We start from the raw sequence: 15,955 nt of genomic DNA on the forward strand, positions 1-15,955 counted from the left end.
TCTGTAGCATGGCTACTTTGCAGAGGTTCTATTCGGTTCCCTGCACCCACACGATGGCTCACAACTGCCTGTGACCCCAGTACCAAGGATCCCACACTTCTTCAGACCTCCATGGGCTTCTGACACACACATGGCTCGCAGACATATTACTCAGGCACACATGCAAGGAATATTTTTAGTTTTAAAAATATAAAAGTCTTTGCTGTGTGCTGGCACTGATCTGCAATCCCAGAACTTAGAAGCAGAAGCGTGCCTACCACAGATGTAGAGCAGGACCCTGTCTCAAAAGTGGTAAAGCAACCGGCTAGGTGAGGTGGCCAAAAGCAATCAGAGAATACTTTTTTAGTACAAATACATCCCCAACTCCAGAACATCTAACTCTCCTTATGAAAACTAACCTTGCATTGGCTTCTCACAGGGCTTTGCTGGGTGTTGTGTGTGTAAGTCTTGCACTGGGGTGAGTTTGGTCCCCACCCAGTCACCAATCTGCTCCCAAGACCATGGAGAAGCCTGATGCTTTGGGTGGCCAGAATCCAGGAGGCAGCCTAGGGCAGCCAGCCTCGTGAAGGTCCGATGAGTTCCAGTTCCTGAGTTGTTCTGGATACAAAACAGCCCTGCAAGGCTGCCGCCCCTGCCTCAGCACCAAAGCAGCCCTGGCAGCCAGGAATGAGGCACTCAAATCCATATACAGGGAGGGTGCGGCAGGGAGACAGGACAAGGGCACCCTAGACTTGACCTCAGTCTCTTCACATGCCAGAAAGTGACTCATGACCAATAATGAAGACCCTTCGGCAGCCAAGCTCCCAGAACAACCACCTTGGTCCTTAGAAATTCCAGATCTGTGTGACTCTGGAAGCTTTCTGTGCTGCTAGAGTCCTCAAAGAGGAGAAGCCTTGATGTAAAAATACCGCCATAAGCCTATGGGCAGTTTTCTTGATTAGTGATTGATGGGGGCCCGCCCATTGTGGGTGGAGCCAGTTCATTGTGGGTGTGGTCAGCCCATTATGGGTGTGGCAATCCCGTTGTTGGTGGAGCCATCCTTGGGCTGGTGGCCCTGAGTTCTATAAGAAGGCAGGCTGAGGGCTGGTGAGATGGCTCAGTGGGTAAGAGCACCCGACTGCTCTTCCAAAGGTCCGAAGTTCAAGTCCCAGCAACCACATGGTGGCTCACAACCACCCGTGATAAGATCTGACTCCCTCTTCCGGAGTGTCTGAAGACAGCTACATATAATAAATAAATAAATAAATAAATCTTTAAAAAAAAAAAAAAAAAAGGCAGGCTGAGCAAGCCATGGTGAGGAAGCCAGTAAGCAGCACCCTCCATGGCCTCTGCATCAGCTCCTGCCTCCAGGTTCCTTCCCTGCTTGAGTTCCTTTCCCGACTTTCTTTGGTGATGGGCTGTGGTGTGGAAGTGTGAGCAGAATTAACCCTTTCCTCCCCATGCTGGTTGTGGTGTCTCATCACAACAACAGTGACTCTAAGATGCTGACCAAGGAGGTGACTAAATCCAAGCAGTAAGAACCAATCAAATGAGAAACAAGTGCTCAGAAGGGCCTTCTGTCACGCCCCATAATGTGCTTGTCTCTCCCAAATCACCCTACAAAGAATTACCCCTACTTCACAGGAGAAAAACTTGAAATTCAGAGAGGGCAAGTCATCGACCCAAGGTCACACAGTGAGTTAGATGTCTAAACTCAAACTCAGCTCTCTAGATGTCCTTAAAATGCAAGGAATTGTCCTAGAAATGACAAGTTCCAGAGAAGGTAAGACACCCACACAGACTAGCCTCTGTTTTGCACCTTAAAAGTAGGTGTCCCCTCCAGCAACCCCTCTCTCTCCACAGCCCTCCCCCACCCCCAGTACCTCCACTCTCCAGAACAGAGATGGTTGCCAAGGAAACAACATTACCAAATAAGCCCCCATTGTCTGGGGCCCTGAGAGGAAATTCATAAGCCCAACCCCTGCTCATTGACCCCTGGTGACCCCAAGGGAGACACCAACCCTCTCTCCGAGCCCCTCCCCAACCCAGCTCAGCTCAACAAAGTGCACCCCAGAGGGGGCCACAGCCAAGACAGAGCTCCCTGAAATGGCCCAGGTAACTACTAGCCTAGGTTCCAGATGCTTACCTTAGTGGTACCAGCACTTATGGCTTTGTAGGTATGTCCTACTGTGTGCTTAAGGATGCCTCCTACTGTGTGCTCATAAAGAGCTCCTTCTGTATGCAAGTGTGTGAATGTGTGTGGCAGGCAGAGGTCAGCCTTAGAGGTAAGCTAAGCTGGCCAGTGAACCCTAGCATCTGCCTGCCTCTGACTCCCTGGCTCTGGGATGGCACATTCACCCACATCTGTCTTTCATGTGAGTTCTGGGGGCCAAGCTCTGGGCCTCAGTCCTGCTGAGAGAAGCTTAAGTAGTGAGGTGTTTCCCTAGCCCCTTCTATGCCAAGACACTGTGGAAGTGAGTCTGGGGATGCAGCAAGCAAGGCTGTCACTCGAGCCAACCCTTAGAATCCAATCGAGGTACACAAGAAGGGAGGGCTGGAGGCATAGTAGGGAGAGGAACTCTTTCTCTGAGACAGAACTGGGCCCAAGGTGGTCAACAGGGCCCCATGCTTAAGCAGCTCGGCCAGCTTCAGAAAGCCCACCTCCGTGACTGCACATTTTCATCCTTGATGCCTGGTGAGGTGAGGTACCACCCATCACCTGGTGCCCTTGAACATGGATCAAGGGAACAGTAAGGAGGGCCCAAAGAGCTTGGGTTGCCCTTGCTGAAACTTCAAGGCTGCCTATTACTGCAGCAGACCCTGCCTTGTGCTGACTGTTGCACCCAGCATAGACACAGATGCGCAGGATGGAACTCATTGGCAAGAATAAGTCTAAGTTCCATCTCCAAGCCAATTGCTGTGGCAAAGGAAGGAAGGAGTGATCTGATTGGCACTGGCTTAGTGCAGGGGACACCTTCCTCCAGATGTGGGGGAGGACATGGCAGAGGGAAGGCACAGTGTGACCAGAAAGGAAACAGCTGACATTAAGGCAGAGCAACAAGTTTTCACTCTGAAAACCTTGCAGCCTGACACAGACCAGAGTGTGAGGGCCATCCTGCAGCCAAGGGCCTTTCAGGAAGTCCTCTGACTCGGGCACAGGCAGCTGGATTTACACAGGAGGATGGCAGAAACCAGGGCAAAGAAAGACTGTCAGCAGGCCCCTGGCTCTCTCGCCTGCTTAGAGCAAAGGTGAAGGGCAGGGGTTGGGGGCAGGGACAGGCCTGGAGCTTTGTCCCAGAACTTATGGCTTTTCCCCATCAGTACTTTCCAGAAAGAAAGAAAGAGGGAAAGAAAGAAAGAAAGAAAGAAAGAAAGAAAGAAAGAAAGAAAGAAAGAAAGAAAGAAAGAAAGAAAGAGAGAGAAGATGGAGGGAAGGAGAGAAGGAAGGAGGGAAGGAGGGAAGGGAGGGAGAGGAAGGAGGGAGGGAGGAAGGAAGGGAGGGAGGGAGGAAGGAAGGAAGGAAGGATGGAAGGAAGGAAGAGGGAGGGAGGAGAGAGAGAGGATGGAGGGAAGGAGAGAAGGAAGGAGGGAGGGAGGGAGGAAGGAAGGAAGAAAGGAAGGGAGGGAGGGAGGGAGGGAGGAAGGAAGAGGGAGGGAGGGAGAGAGAGAGAGAGAGAGAATGAATCTGTGCTGGCTGAGTCCCTCAGTTCCTGCATGGCCAGGTACTGAGCCATGTTTCCAAGAACATTCTGGCATTTCTCCTCTATGTAAGTCACAAGAGGGACCAAGAGGCAGAGAGCTAACTAACTCCATGACGCGTACATGGCCACCAACAGCCTCAGAACTCAAAAGCAAGTGGGTCCCCAGGCTAGCCTTAAAATCAAGATCGCCCCGCCTCTGCCTGGGAGTTCTGGGGGCTACCATACATGAGCAGCTTGACCTCTCGATTTTCAAATGTCCATCCACGGTCTATCTTAAAGGCCTACAGGCATGGAAATGCACACAGGCACAATGATGTGCATCTATAAACTCATCACCTAGAAGGTTGGGGGGGGGGGCACCTGTGCCTGAGAGTTCAAGGCCTGCCTGGGCAACATAGTGAGATGCTGTCTCAAAAGAAAAGGGGAAAAAGAGAAATGAGAACAAGGGAGGAAGGGAGAGAGGAATCGAGGGAGAGAGGGAGGGGAGGAGGAAGGGGGGAGAATTAATGGGGGAGGGAGGGGGAGGGAGGGAAGGAACTGGGGAAAAGAAGCTGAATACCCCTAAGGGCAGGTAGAGACCAAGGAAAACAGTTGCTGGAACCCGATAGCTCAGTGCCCCAGTGGTGTTAGCTGTGGTCTTCCAGCACCTCTCCCTCTTTGCTCAGGGAGGAGTTATTACATGCCATGTGTGCTAAATGGCATCTGAGGGTGAATGGCTGCAAATGTCCTTTCCCTGTCTCAAAAAATCCTCTCCAATCAGGCGCTCACAAGAAGGTCCTGATAGTGGGAGATCCCTATCAAAACTCAGCTTAGATGGGGGTCCCTTTGAAGCCCCAAAGTCTGCAACAAACCCCACCTCAGAAAAAGCCACACACCCTGACCCTGCCAAGTCCCCCTGGGACTCTCATCAACCAGCCCACCACTCTGCTCCCTCAATCCCTGCAGCACACCTCCTTCCTCACACTGCCAGGGCACAGACAGCCACAGGGCCTTTGCACTGCTCTTCCCTCTGCTTAGCAGCCCCATCTCATGTCCTCACCTGCTTTAGATCTCTGTGGTCCCAGAAACTGACCCCAGGATGTTCCAGGCAAGGCTTAGCACTGTGCTAGAGCCCTACCCTCACAAAGCCAAGCCTGTGACCAAAAGTCCCTTCCCCTTAATTGAACTTGACATCCCAGAGCTTCGTGTTTCCATTTTGCCTCATAGCATCTAGGATCATAATTATCTCCCACCCCACCCCCACCCCCACACATGACAACAGAGCCCAGTGAAGCCAAGACTATGCAAATGCGCTCACAATTGACTTCCCAGGGCCTAGGATCAATGTGTGTACATAGCAGCCGAAAAGACATTTATTGAATGTGCACTGACCAGCAGGGGCCACGTTGACCACATGGCAAAATGTGCCTGACACTTTGCTTGCTGTTGTGACTTTCTAATTTCCACTTACTTGTGCATGTGTGTATATGTGTACATGTATGTGTGCACATGTGTGGGGTACATGTGTGTATGTATGTGCACATGTGGTGTGCATGTGTGTGCATGTATGTGTGTACACATATGGGGGTGCATGTGTGTATGTATGTGAGCACATGTGTGGGTGAATGTGTATACATGTATGTGTACACATGTGGGGTACATATGTGTGCATGTATGTGTACACACATACATATGTGTATGTGTACCTATGTTGGTACATATGTATGCATGTATGTATACAACGTGTGGGGGCACATGTGTGTGCATGTGTGCATGTGTGTACACACATGTGTGGTACACGTGTGTGTATTTATGTGTGCACATGTGTAGGGGAGCATGATGTGCATGTATGTGTGTACATGTGGGGTTGTGCATGTGGGGGCCAGAAGTCAGTCTTAAGATTTGTTCTTCTGAAGTCTCACCTTATTTTTTGAGGCAGGCTCTCTGGCCTGGGTCTCCCTGGCCACTGACCCCAGGGATCCTCTTGTCTGTGGCTCCCCACCATGCCTGGTTTGTATGCTGGTTATGGGGATCAGACTCAGGTCTCTGTGCTTTTACAGCAGATGCTTGGCTGACTGAGTCATTTCTTGAACCCTGGTTTTTTCGAGACGTTTGTTTAGAGACAGGGTCTCACTAAATGACACACACACCCCACTGACATGGGATGGCCTGTAGCCCAGACTGGCCCTCAACTTATAACCCAATTAGCTTCAGCCTCGCATGCTAAGGTTACAGGTGTGTGTTCTCACACGTAGCACTGACATTTTAAAGAAAGCTTACAATAGAGAAGATGCTAATCAAGAGGCAGAGGATCCAGGCAGCCTTTCCCCAGAGGTCCCTTCCAAGCTCAGCCTGGAAAGTGGCAGCGGACACTCTGGAGGCCTCCTGTCCCCCCAATGCAGCAGCAGAAACAAGGACACTTGCCTGCCCAGAGTGCTGGCCTGGCTTTCTGGGGCAGCTCGGGCTCCAGCCACTCGCTGCCAGGGTGGGTTCCGTCCCAGGTATGATTTACAGCTCGACTCATTTTCTACTTTTTGGATTCTGCTGCGGGTTTTCTTTCTCCTTGGCCTTTTCCCGGGTCAATGCAGTCTTGATATTTGATTTACTGTTAACAGTATTGACTGCATAGGATTGAGCCAAGAAATGAAAGAAATTGCTTTTTCTTCCTTCCGTCTCTTACTTGACAACTCAGTCTGAGCACCTGGTCCACCAAACTCTGTGCAGGCAGAGGCAGGGGAATGGAGTTGGGGGAGGGGACTCTGTGCTCCCCTGCTGGAAGGTGACCCTTAGAGGGAGCTGTGCCCACCCCTGTTCTCCTAAATGAGGCAAAGTTGTGGAAGAGGGAGTCAGGAGCATGGGGTACAGAGCTACCTGTGTAGCTTTGGGGGAGGCCACTCAACTGCTCTGAGCCTTGGTTTCCGTGTTTCAAGACAATGATCGTTACCCTCCTCACAAGTGGACTGCAAAATGTTCACATATAAGAAATGCTTTGTTCGACCTCTGTAGTTCTGCGAAGCCTCCATGTCTGCTGCTGCCACCACAGCAGCATCCCCCTCACAATCCCTGTTGTCACTGTCTCTGTGTGATCCTTACTCCACCCAAATACAGAAACAAATGTTAGCTCTTTCCACTAAGGGATCTGCGGAGCCTGGACGCTGGTTTGTATGTTTATTCTGGATTTGTGACAAAACCTCCTATCCTGGAGACGTGACATGTGTTGAGTGCAGTCACAATTGTAAGGCTTACTTTTCAAGTTGCTGTGACCAAACACTTGACAGAAAGCAACGGAAGGGTGCTATGGAGATGTCCCAGTAGGGGAAGGGCTTGCTTGTGAGGACTGAACTCTGGCCCCAGAGCACACATAAAGGCTGAGCTGTTGTAATCCCAGTAGAGGGGAGGTAGGACAGCCATACAGGGACCACTACTGTTTAGTCTAATCAGCGAGACCTGGCACTGAGAGACCTGGGGAGCAACGCACAACCTCTGGCCCCACGTGCAGCACACTCCCTGTGTGCATGCACAAAGAGAGAGAGACAAAGACAGAAACAGACTGAGACACAGGGAGAGGCAGAGACACAGAAAGAGACAGAGATAGAGAGACATACAAGGAGACAGAGACACAGAGAGACAGAGAAACTTAAGGCATGAAGGGGCCATTTTGGCTCAGAGTTACAGGACACAGTCTATCACACAGGAAACATGGTTACAAGAGCCAAAAACAGCTGGTCACATTGTATCTACAGTCAATGCACAGCGGACAGGAGGTGGGCCCGGCTATGAACACTCAAGACCCAGCCCCAGTGACCTACTGAGGCTTCACCTCCTGAAGATTCCACAGCCTTCCCAAACAGTGCTGAGTACTGGGATCACTGGTCAGCCGGGCCAGCCAATGTGGCAAGTCTCAGGTGGAAGACAATGGGGGAAGACACTAGCATCAGTGTGCACAGGGGTGTATACACACATGCACATGCAAATCGCACCATATTAATCGATGTGGTGTCTGCCTCTTTCTGGTTGGCTTACTGCACTTAGAATAATTCAAGGTTCACCCTCAGCATAGCACTAACTTACTGAAAATAAACGGAAGTGGTCCCGAGTCACCACCCACTGACCAAGGAGACCCCGGTGACTGAACCGCCGTGGGCAGCTACGGTTTGTCCCTCGGGTTTGTGTGCAGGAATGTGAGTCCCTGCTGAAACAGTCTTCAGAGGTGATGGAGTCTGAGGGAGAGCAAGGTGGGGGGAGTTGAGTCACAGAGACAAAGCCTCGGAAGGGTCGACACCGTTCTCATGGAAAGAGCTTAGGTCTCGGTGTACTGGTTTGCCAGAACACACAGAACATAGTTTGTTGTCCTCACCTGCCTCTGTGCCCCCCAGCCTCCCTCCCCCACCTACCTCTTGTCACTCTTGCTCATACAATGTCACCTGCCATGTGACAATGTAGCCCGAAGTCCGGGGCTGATGCAGCCATCCTGTCCTGAGCTCCCTGCCTGTGAAACTGGGAGCTAAAATGAGCCTCATTTTTTATGACATTCCGGTCCAGGAATCATGTTACAGCAAAGGTAAGCGGATTCAGAAAGTCGTTTGCATGCTGGCTGAGGCTGGCATAAACTTATCATAGCCGGTTGTTTGCTTACAGGAATTGTCTGGGCAGTTTATGAATTAAGTCAGTTAAGTTGATAAAAGTTACTAAAGTCATACAAAACAACATTTCCTGGTTACTTTTGAGCAATTTTTTAAAATGCCCTTGGGGCTATCTGCATCTAGCACACCTGTACATTGTAATGACTGATCTTCAATGTTAATTCACCTGGATTTAAACTCACCTAGGACGTAGCTAAGGTATCTCTGTGAGCACCCCGGCTGCTTCCAGAGCGAATTGAGTTAGGAGAGAAGCCCACCCCTTGGGATGGAGACCTGGACAGAAGGAAAGGGGAAGGAGAATGCTGGAAGAACCCCGTGGGGTCCCCTGCTCGATGCCTCCTGGCTAGCATGGACTGAGCTGCGGGGCTCTGCCACGCCCTCCTTGGCATGATGGAGCCCCACCTCTGTAACCAGGAGCCAAAACAAATCCCTTCTCAGTTACATTGTTTCCCTGTCAGTCAGGATTGAGCTCACCAAAACAGAGAAATCCGAATCTGATTTTAGCTCTGACTAGCACTCACCTTGTGGTTTGGGGCCTTTGGAAGTGGTTTGTGGGAGGAATTTGAGGAGTTTAGAGAGCTAAGCTTCGAGCTTCGGAGGTCAACAGAGCTTATGGGCCACTCTAGTGTGAGCTCAGAAATGCAGGACGCAAACAGAAAAGCAAACGGTAAAGACTGCGCATGAGGCTTCAGATAAGAGCAATGGCTCACTGGTACCTTCTAACAACAACAGGCTCGGTTTTGTCCTGCCCTGAGACTTTGTGGAAGGTTGAGTTTAAGGGAGGAGATAGTTCATTAGACAGATGAAATCTCATGGCAACACAACACTCAGCTGTCGTGTGGTTACCACTGGATGCTATGAGTTATACTGAGAGGCGGCTGCAGAGCTGAACTTGGGAGACAGTGTATTTATTGTCTGACAAGAAAGGGAGAGTCAGAAGTTGTACACAAGGAACATGCAGTTGTTAGTGGGGTTTGAAGAGTTAAAAAGAAGTGAATGACTTTGGCCTCGAGTGTCGAAGAGTTGCCACGAGGGATTCAGGAGGGTTGGCCAGACTCCAGCCATTGTGGGCTCAGGGTGTCAAGTTGTTAATGCAGTTCAAAGATTAGTTGCATTGGGGAGCCATGCTGGCACAGGGCTGCCTAGGGGCGTTTTGCCAGGGCAGGCGTGCAGACCTTGCACACCTGCATGCCTCAGAGGACACGGCACTCACCATCCAAGTGGTCCTCCTGGCTACTTCTCACACTGACAGCAGCCCCGGGCATGTGGCAGTGATGCTGATTTCGTGGCTCCCATACGTCTGCTCTTGTGACGGCTCCACACGGATTTCTAAGGAAGGCTGGGTGGTCAGGTAAGGTACATCAGAGCAGAAACTCCAAGATGGAGAGATGCCAGTTCTGTGGGACATCCACCAAGGAAACTTGCAGGGGAGTCAGCACAGAGAAGCCATGTGGGCTGGAAGTGGCCAGGCCGTGGGGGTGGGAATTCCCAAGCCCACTGACAGTCACATCAGGATATAATGCTGAATGAACCAGAGTTGTGGATATGTTGTTCATCCTGTTGGTCTCTGGTGCTATTCTGCTTTCTAAGCCCCAAATTTTCCCTTTGGGGAACTCTGTAGCATTTGTGTATCGAGTTGAGATTTTCTTTTTTGTTTTACCAGGGCTTGCAGCTTTGAGATTGTCTTGAGTCCCAGTAGGTACTTGGACCCTGGGCTTTTGAACCACACTGTTGCTCTGATGACCTTTGAGGTTCAACTAAATGTATTTTGTGTTGTGAGGTGCTGTGACCCTTTAGGGAGCGTAGGGTGGCCCTGGTGCAGTGGCACAAATTTGAAAGATTCTGGGGCAGGAGATGAGGCCTGGCTACAGGAAGCACATTATGGAGAATGGACCTTATTCACAGCTATTCCTTGGCTCATTCACCATAGTAGGAAGTGCCTGGCTCTGCTGCCCCACCCACCATGACAGAATGACCTCCAACCCAAGCATGAGTCAAATCCATTCTCCCCCTAAATTCTTTGTCAGCTAGGTTGGTCCTGGACACAACACAGGTAGTGGGACTTTTTTAAGAGGTGACAATGGGGGCTGGAGAGATGGCTCAGTGGTTAAGAGCACTGACTGCTCTTCCGAAGGTCCTTAGTTCAAATCCCAGCAACCACATGGTGGCTCACAACCATCCGTAACGAGATCTGATGCCCTCTTCTGGTGTGTCTGAAGACAGCTACAGTATACTTAGATAATAATGATAAATAAATCAAGTGGGGCTGACTGGAGTGAGCAACCTTCATTCCCAGCAACCACATGATGGCTCACAACCACCAGTGCACTCATATACATAGAATAAATAAATACATAAATCTTTAAAAGAGAGAGAGAAAGAGAGGTGACAGTGGTACTAGTTGGGTGGACTTCAGGAAATTAAGGGTGTGAAGTTAAAGAGGACTTTAGGCTCTGGTTCCTGCCTTCTCTCAGTTCCAGACTGTGAAGGGAATGGGCCTTTTTGTTTTGTTTTGTTTTTCTTTTATCAGGCACTTCAGCCATGATGTACCTCTGCACAATAGCCGGAAGAGCAATGGGACCAATCAGTTATGGACCAGGCCCTGAGAAACTGTGAGCCCGAGAAAACCTTTTCCTCTCATGAGCCTGTCTCTCTCCAGTATTCATTATACTGACAGGAAGCTGAGACAGAGCAAGCTCATTCCTGGGGGAACATCACAGGCATCCTGAAAAGGCCTGGTGCAGCTCTTGTGCCATTATAGCCGGGCGAACTTGGTGCACACGAGGCCAAGAGACTCCAGCATGATCCAGGGAGCATGGCCTGCTAGCAACACATTCTGCATAAGAAATCTTCATGGTTGGCGAGATGGCTCTGTGGGTGAAGGGACAACCTGAGTTCCAACACCATAACCCAGGCAGCGCCAGAGGGGGGTGGCATGACCAGCCAGTCCTACAGAGAGACAGGAGGTAGAGACAACTGTCTGGAAGCCTGTGGAGCAGTTAGCCCAGCACACACGGTGCAGCAGCAGACACGGGTGCCTTCTGAGTGGCACTACAGAGACCCAAGCACAGAGCTGTCGCCCAGCACAGTGTGGGAACCTTGGGGTTGGACAGCCTGGGTTGGGCAGCCTGGGGTTGGGCAGCCTAGCCTACAGCAAGTCTAAGAATGCATTGGGCAGGGCATGGTTGTCTAACTCCTTTCATCCCAGCAAATCTCAGTGAGTTCAAAGCCAGCCTGATCTACATATCAAGTTCCAGGACAGCCAGAAGAGAGAGACCCTGTCTCAGAACAAAAACAAAATTAAACAAAGCAAAAGTAATGTCTTGGCAGAGCTGGAGAGAGAGCTCAGTCAGTAAAGTGCTTTCCACAAAACAATGAAGACCTGAGTTCAGTCCCCAGGCCCCACACAAGAGTGTCAGGTGTGGTGATGCATGTTGCAAGCCCATCACTGGGCAGGTGGAGACTGGTGGATCCCTGGGGGCTCGCTGGACAGTCAACCAAATTGGTGTGCTCCAGGCCATGGGAAAAATCCCATCTCAAAAGCTGAGCAGTGGCCCTAAAAATGACACTTGAGGTTGTCCTCTGACCACATGCACACAAGTGGACTGTCACATATACACACACACATACACACATGCATACATATATGTGTACACACATACATACATACATACATATACATACACACATGTGCATATAAACATATATACATATGCATATACACACATACATACATATACATGTACACATACACGTGCACACATACACACACATACACATTCACACACATATACACATTCACACCACATATACCCACATACATACATACCCACATACATACATACACATACATACATACATACATACATACACATACATATATACACACATCTACATACACACACATACACACATATATGCTTACACACACATTAATACAAAGAAAAAAATCTTAAGAGGGACCTGGTCTCCCAAGACCTATCTATCACTTTCCCTCCTCTCCCTGCTTGCTGCTGACAGAGCCCAGGTCCCCGCACCCCTCTACCCCACGTGTGTGGAGCCCCTCCTACCTCCCACCAGCAGTGCAAAGATTTTCTAGCCTGAGCCCTGAAGGATAAATGTTGTTTTTTTTATCCCCCTTCCAGGGTGCCAGAGTTCAACTCAATTTTCTCAGATTAAATAAAATTTCAAAGTGTCAGTCCCCGGCCAGCGACAAGTGTGAAGGTGGTGGATTCTCCTAACCCGATCGCCTGCCCAATTACAATTTTTAATCTATATGTAGATAATAGTGAACAAAAACCCCATAGAAATGGCAAGAGTGAGGAGGGCACTGGTTTAGTTTTAATTACTGTCAATCATGCTTAGCAACTGCAGGGACCCTGCAAGGGAGAGGAAGGCCGTAAGGCCCTGCTCTGCAGGAGCTGAGTGGGGCCCCAGGCAGCTGCTCCGGCTCCTGCCTGCCACCCCCATAGCCACCCAAGAGCAGCCAGCACTGTGGGGGGGCTTCCCACCAAGAAAGCCCCAGACCCAGGTCATATCACACATATGGGCTGATGTGATGTGACCGGCCTCGGCCTCAGCCTCCCTCCAGGCTGCTGTCTCTTCCCGCTCTCCACGCACCCTGTCTAGAACATGCCCACTTCAGTAAACGTCATTATTATGCCTTGATAGCAAAAGAAACACATGCTCCCTGGGGGAGAAAATGTGTAAAGTGGCAGAGGGAGAAACTCAGACAGAAGAAAAAAATATATATTCTCAGACCCTCCAGAGACATGGCCAATATTCTGCAAGAGTTTCCCTTGGCTGTGTGTGTCTGTTAGATAAACATATGTGTGTAGCCGGGCAGTGATGGTGCACGCCTTTAATCTCGGCACTTGGGAGGCAGAGGCAGGCGGATTTCTGAGTTCGAGGCCAGCCTGGTCTACAGAGTGAGTTCCAGGACAGCCAGGGCTACACAGAGAAACCCTGTCTCGAAAAAACAAAAATAAACAAGCAAGCAAACAAACAAACAAAAAAACCCATACGTGTGTGTGTGTTCATAGGCACACAGTGTATGCATGCATTTACATATAAATAATATACAAGTAAGTACACACAAACATATTTAACAGTAAGCATACAATAAAATATATAAATGTAATTATTCAGTAACATTATAAAATAAATATATGCCCACCCTGTGTGCATAGACTAGTGGGGATTGTGTGGCATGAGGCAGTCACATCCTTATTTAACGTTTGTTGTTGGCTTTCGTGCTGAGAATGGAGCTCGGGGCCTCCGTCTCCATGGTTGAGCACAGACCACTGAGTATGGCCCCAGGCTCCTGCTGGCTTTTGGCTAAAGTCCTCTGTGAACATCTTCTGGCCTCACAGATGTCGCTTGCAGGCATCATCTGGGTGGCTGAGGGTGCATTGTGAGTCTCACGAAGCCCCTTGTTTTGATGCGGCACAGCCTCTGGGTTCCACTTTGTAAATGCTCTCTGTGTTGTTTTACGCCCTCTAATTGCTGGGTCATGCAGAAGACTGAGTCCCGGGTCTGCCTTATGAGATCCCCATCTCTGAGCTGACCCACAGCCCGGCACTGGCCTCCTGAGCTCTCAACCTCAAATAGGCATTTTGAGGATGCTGTCTATACCCAGAGCGCACTGTGGTAAACAGAATAAGTGCAAAGATGAAACTCTTAGAGGAACGGGGATCCTAGCCCTGCAGAAACACACCTTTTAGTGAACTGCGTGCATGCTGGGCACACCAGCTGTTCCCGTCTGACAGACCTCGAGACTGGATGAACGGTTCTTAATGATGGTAGCCACAGGTGTTTCTGTGTGTGAGCCTTCACCACTGTTTGGAGTCAGGTCTGATAGAGACCTCCAGGTGTGAGGTGTGGGTCCAAAAGATTCAAGATTTTTGTTTGTTGGTTGGTTGGTTAGTTGGTTTGATTGGTTGTTTTTTAAGATTTGAGTGTGTATGTATATGTGTGCTCATGGGTGTATGTATAGGTATGTATGTATGGGTGTGTGTATAGGCGTGTATGTGTGAGTGTTCATGGGTGTGTATATAGGTGTGTGTGTGTGTGTGTGAGTGTGTTCATGGGTGTGTGTATAGGTTTGTATGTGTGTGTTCATGGGGGTGTGTATAGGTGTGTATATTCATGGGTATGTGTATAGGTGTGTGTGTGTGCGTGTTCCTAGGAGTGTATATAGGTGTGTATGTTTATGGGTGTGTGTATAGATGGGTGTGTGTGTGTGTGTGTGTTCATGGGAGTGTGTATAGGTTTGTATGTTCATGGTATGGGTATAGGTGTATGTGTAAATTCATGGGTGTATGTATAGGTATGTATGTGTGTTCGTGGGATTGTGTATAGGTGTGTGTGTGTTCATGGGATTGTGTATAGGTGTGTATGTTCATGGGTATGTGTGTGTGTGTTCATGGGTGTGTTTATAGGTGTGTATTCCCTGTGGTGCTCATGTAGAAGTCAGAGGACAGCCTCAGATGTCTGTCTTTCCCTTCCACCTCATTTGAGACAGGCTCTTTTGTTCACCACTGCATACACAAGACTATATCTCCCCCCTCCCAAACTAGTATGTGACATTGGATTGCAGACGTGCACTACTGCTCCTAACTTCACGTGGGCTCTGGGGATCTGTCTTGTGTTATACAAGGGCTTTATCCACCAAGCCCTCTCCTCAGCCCCCTCCTCTGTCTTTAGGCGAAACCTCTCATGATCCTGGGGCCCCCTAAGTAAGCCATGTAGACGGGCCCTATAAGCCTTAGGGATCACCTCCCTGGTGCAGGTGAGGTGATACAAGCAAACTCTGTCACCTCTGGCCTTTTTCACACCAGTCCTGATGACTGAACTCAGTTCAAAGAAAGATGCTACACAGGGAATCAATAACCAATAAAGATGAATGGGTGGTGGTGGAGTATTTATAAGGTTGCAGGGTACCCTGTACTCATAGGGATAGGAAGGTGGTATGTGTCCATGGTGGGTACTATTACTGAGAAGATAAGAAAAACATCTTGCTAGGAAGTGGTGTCACATTCCTTTAATCCCAGCACTTGGGAGGTAGAGACATGCAGATCTCTGAGTTCGAAGCCAGCCTGGACTACAGAGTGAGTTCCAGGACATCCAGGGCTACACAGAGAAACCCTGTCTAGAAAAACAAAACGAGAGAGGAAGAGAGAGAGAGAGAGATCTTCACTCACCCCAGATAGGAAGCCAACCATAAAGGATACAGCTAAAGAGCGACTTTGTGAACTGATGAGTTTTGCTGGGTTGCTTACAGGAGTGGGGGTGAGGAAATGATTCAAAGACTGCTACCTCATCAAAGCTGAAAACCTGACACACATTGCACAGCCTGCAGGCAGCTCAACAGTCCAAGTCCTTCCTTTCCAGGCAGCTCACTGGTCCAAGTGTCTCTCAGCAATCCTTAGGTTATATGATCTCAGGGAGGGAGGGGCATAGAGAATCTGCTAAGTTTCTGGGACTTCCTAAGCCTTTTGTTATTTACTTCCTGGGCTGAAGGAACTCTCCTGCCCTTTGGAAAGTTGTACCTCCCTTCCACTATCCTTTGACTTAGAGATCATCCCTGTGGGGTGAAAGTCTCAATTGCTACACAACACAGGGTGCTGTGTATCCACTAGGTTAAGCTGGATC

At 49.6% G+C, this 15,955-nt stretch overlaps 1 long non-coding RNA gene across 1 annotated transcript; it reads left to right on the forward strand.

Annotated features, from left to right (window-relative positions):
- The first annotated feature begins 1,966 nt into the window (after window positions 1-1,966).
- Window positions 1,967-10,987, forward strand: 1700016B01Rik (RIKEN cDNA 1700016B01 gene). The gene is made up of 2 exons (NR_166436.1): window positions 1,967-2,094; window positions 10,833-10,987. It is a non-coding gene; the product is annotated as an RIKEN cDNA 1700016B01 gene (long non-coding RNA).
- The last annotated feature ends 4,968 nt before the right edge of the window (window positions 10,988-15,955 follow it).

The sequence above is a fragment of the Mus musculus genome, chromosome 5 (genome assembly GCF_000001635.26).
Source record: "Mus musculus strain C57BL/6J chromosome 5, GRCm38.p6 C57BL/6J".
In the NCBI taxonomy this organism is placed as follows: domain Eukaryota; kingdom Metazoa; phylum Chordata; class Mammalia; order Rodentia; family Muridae; genus Mus; species Mus musculus.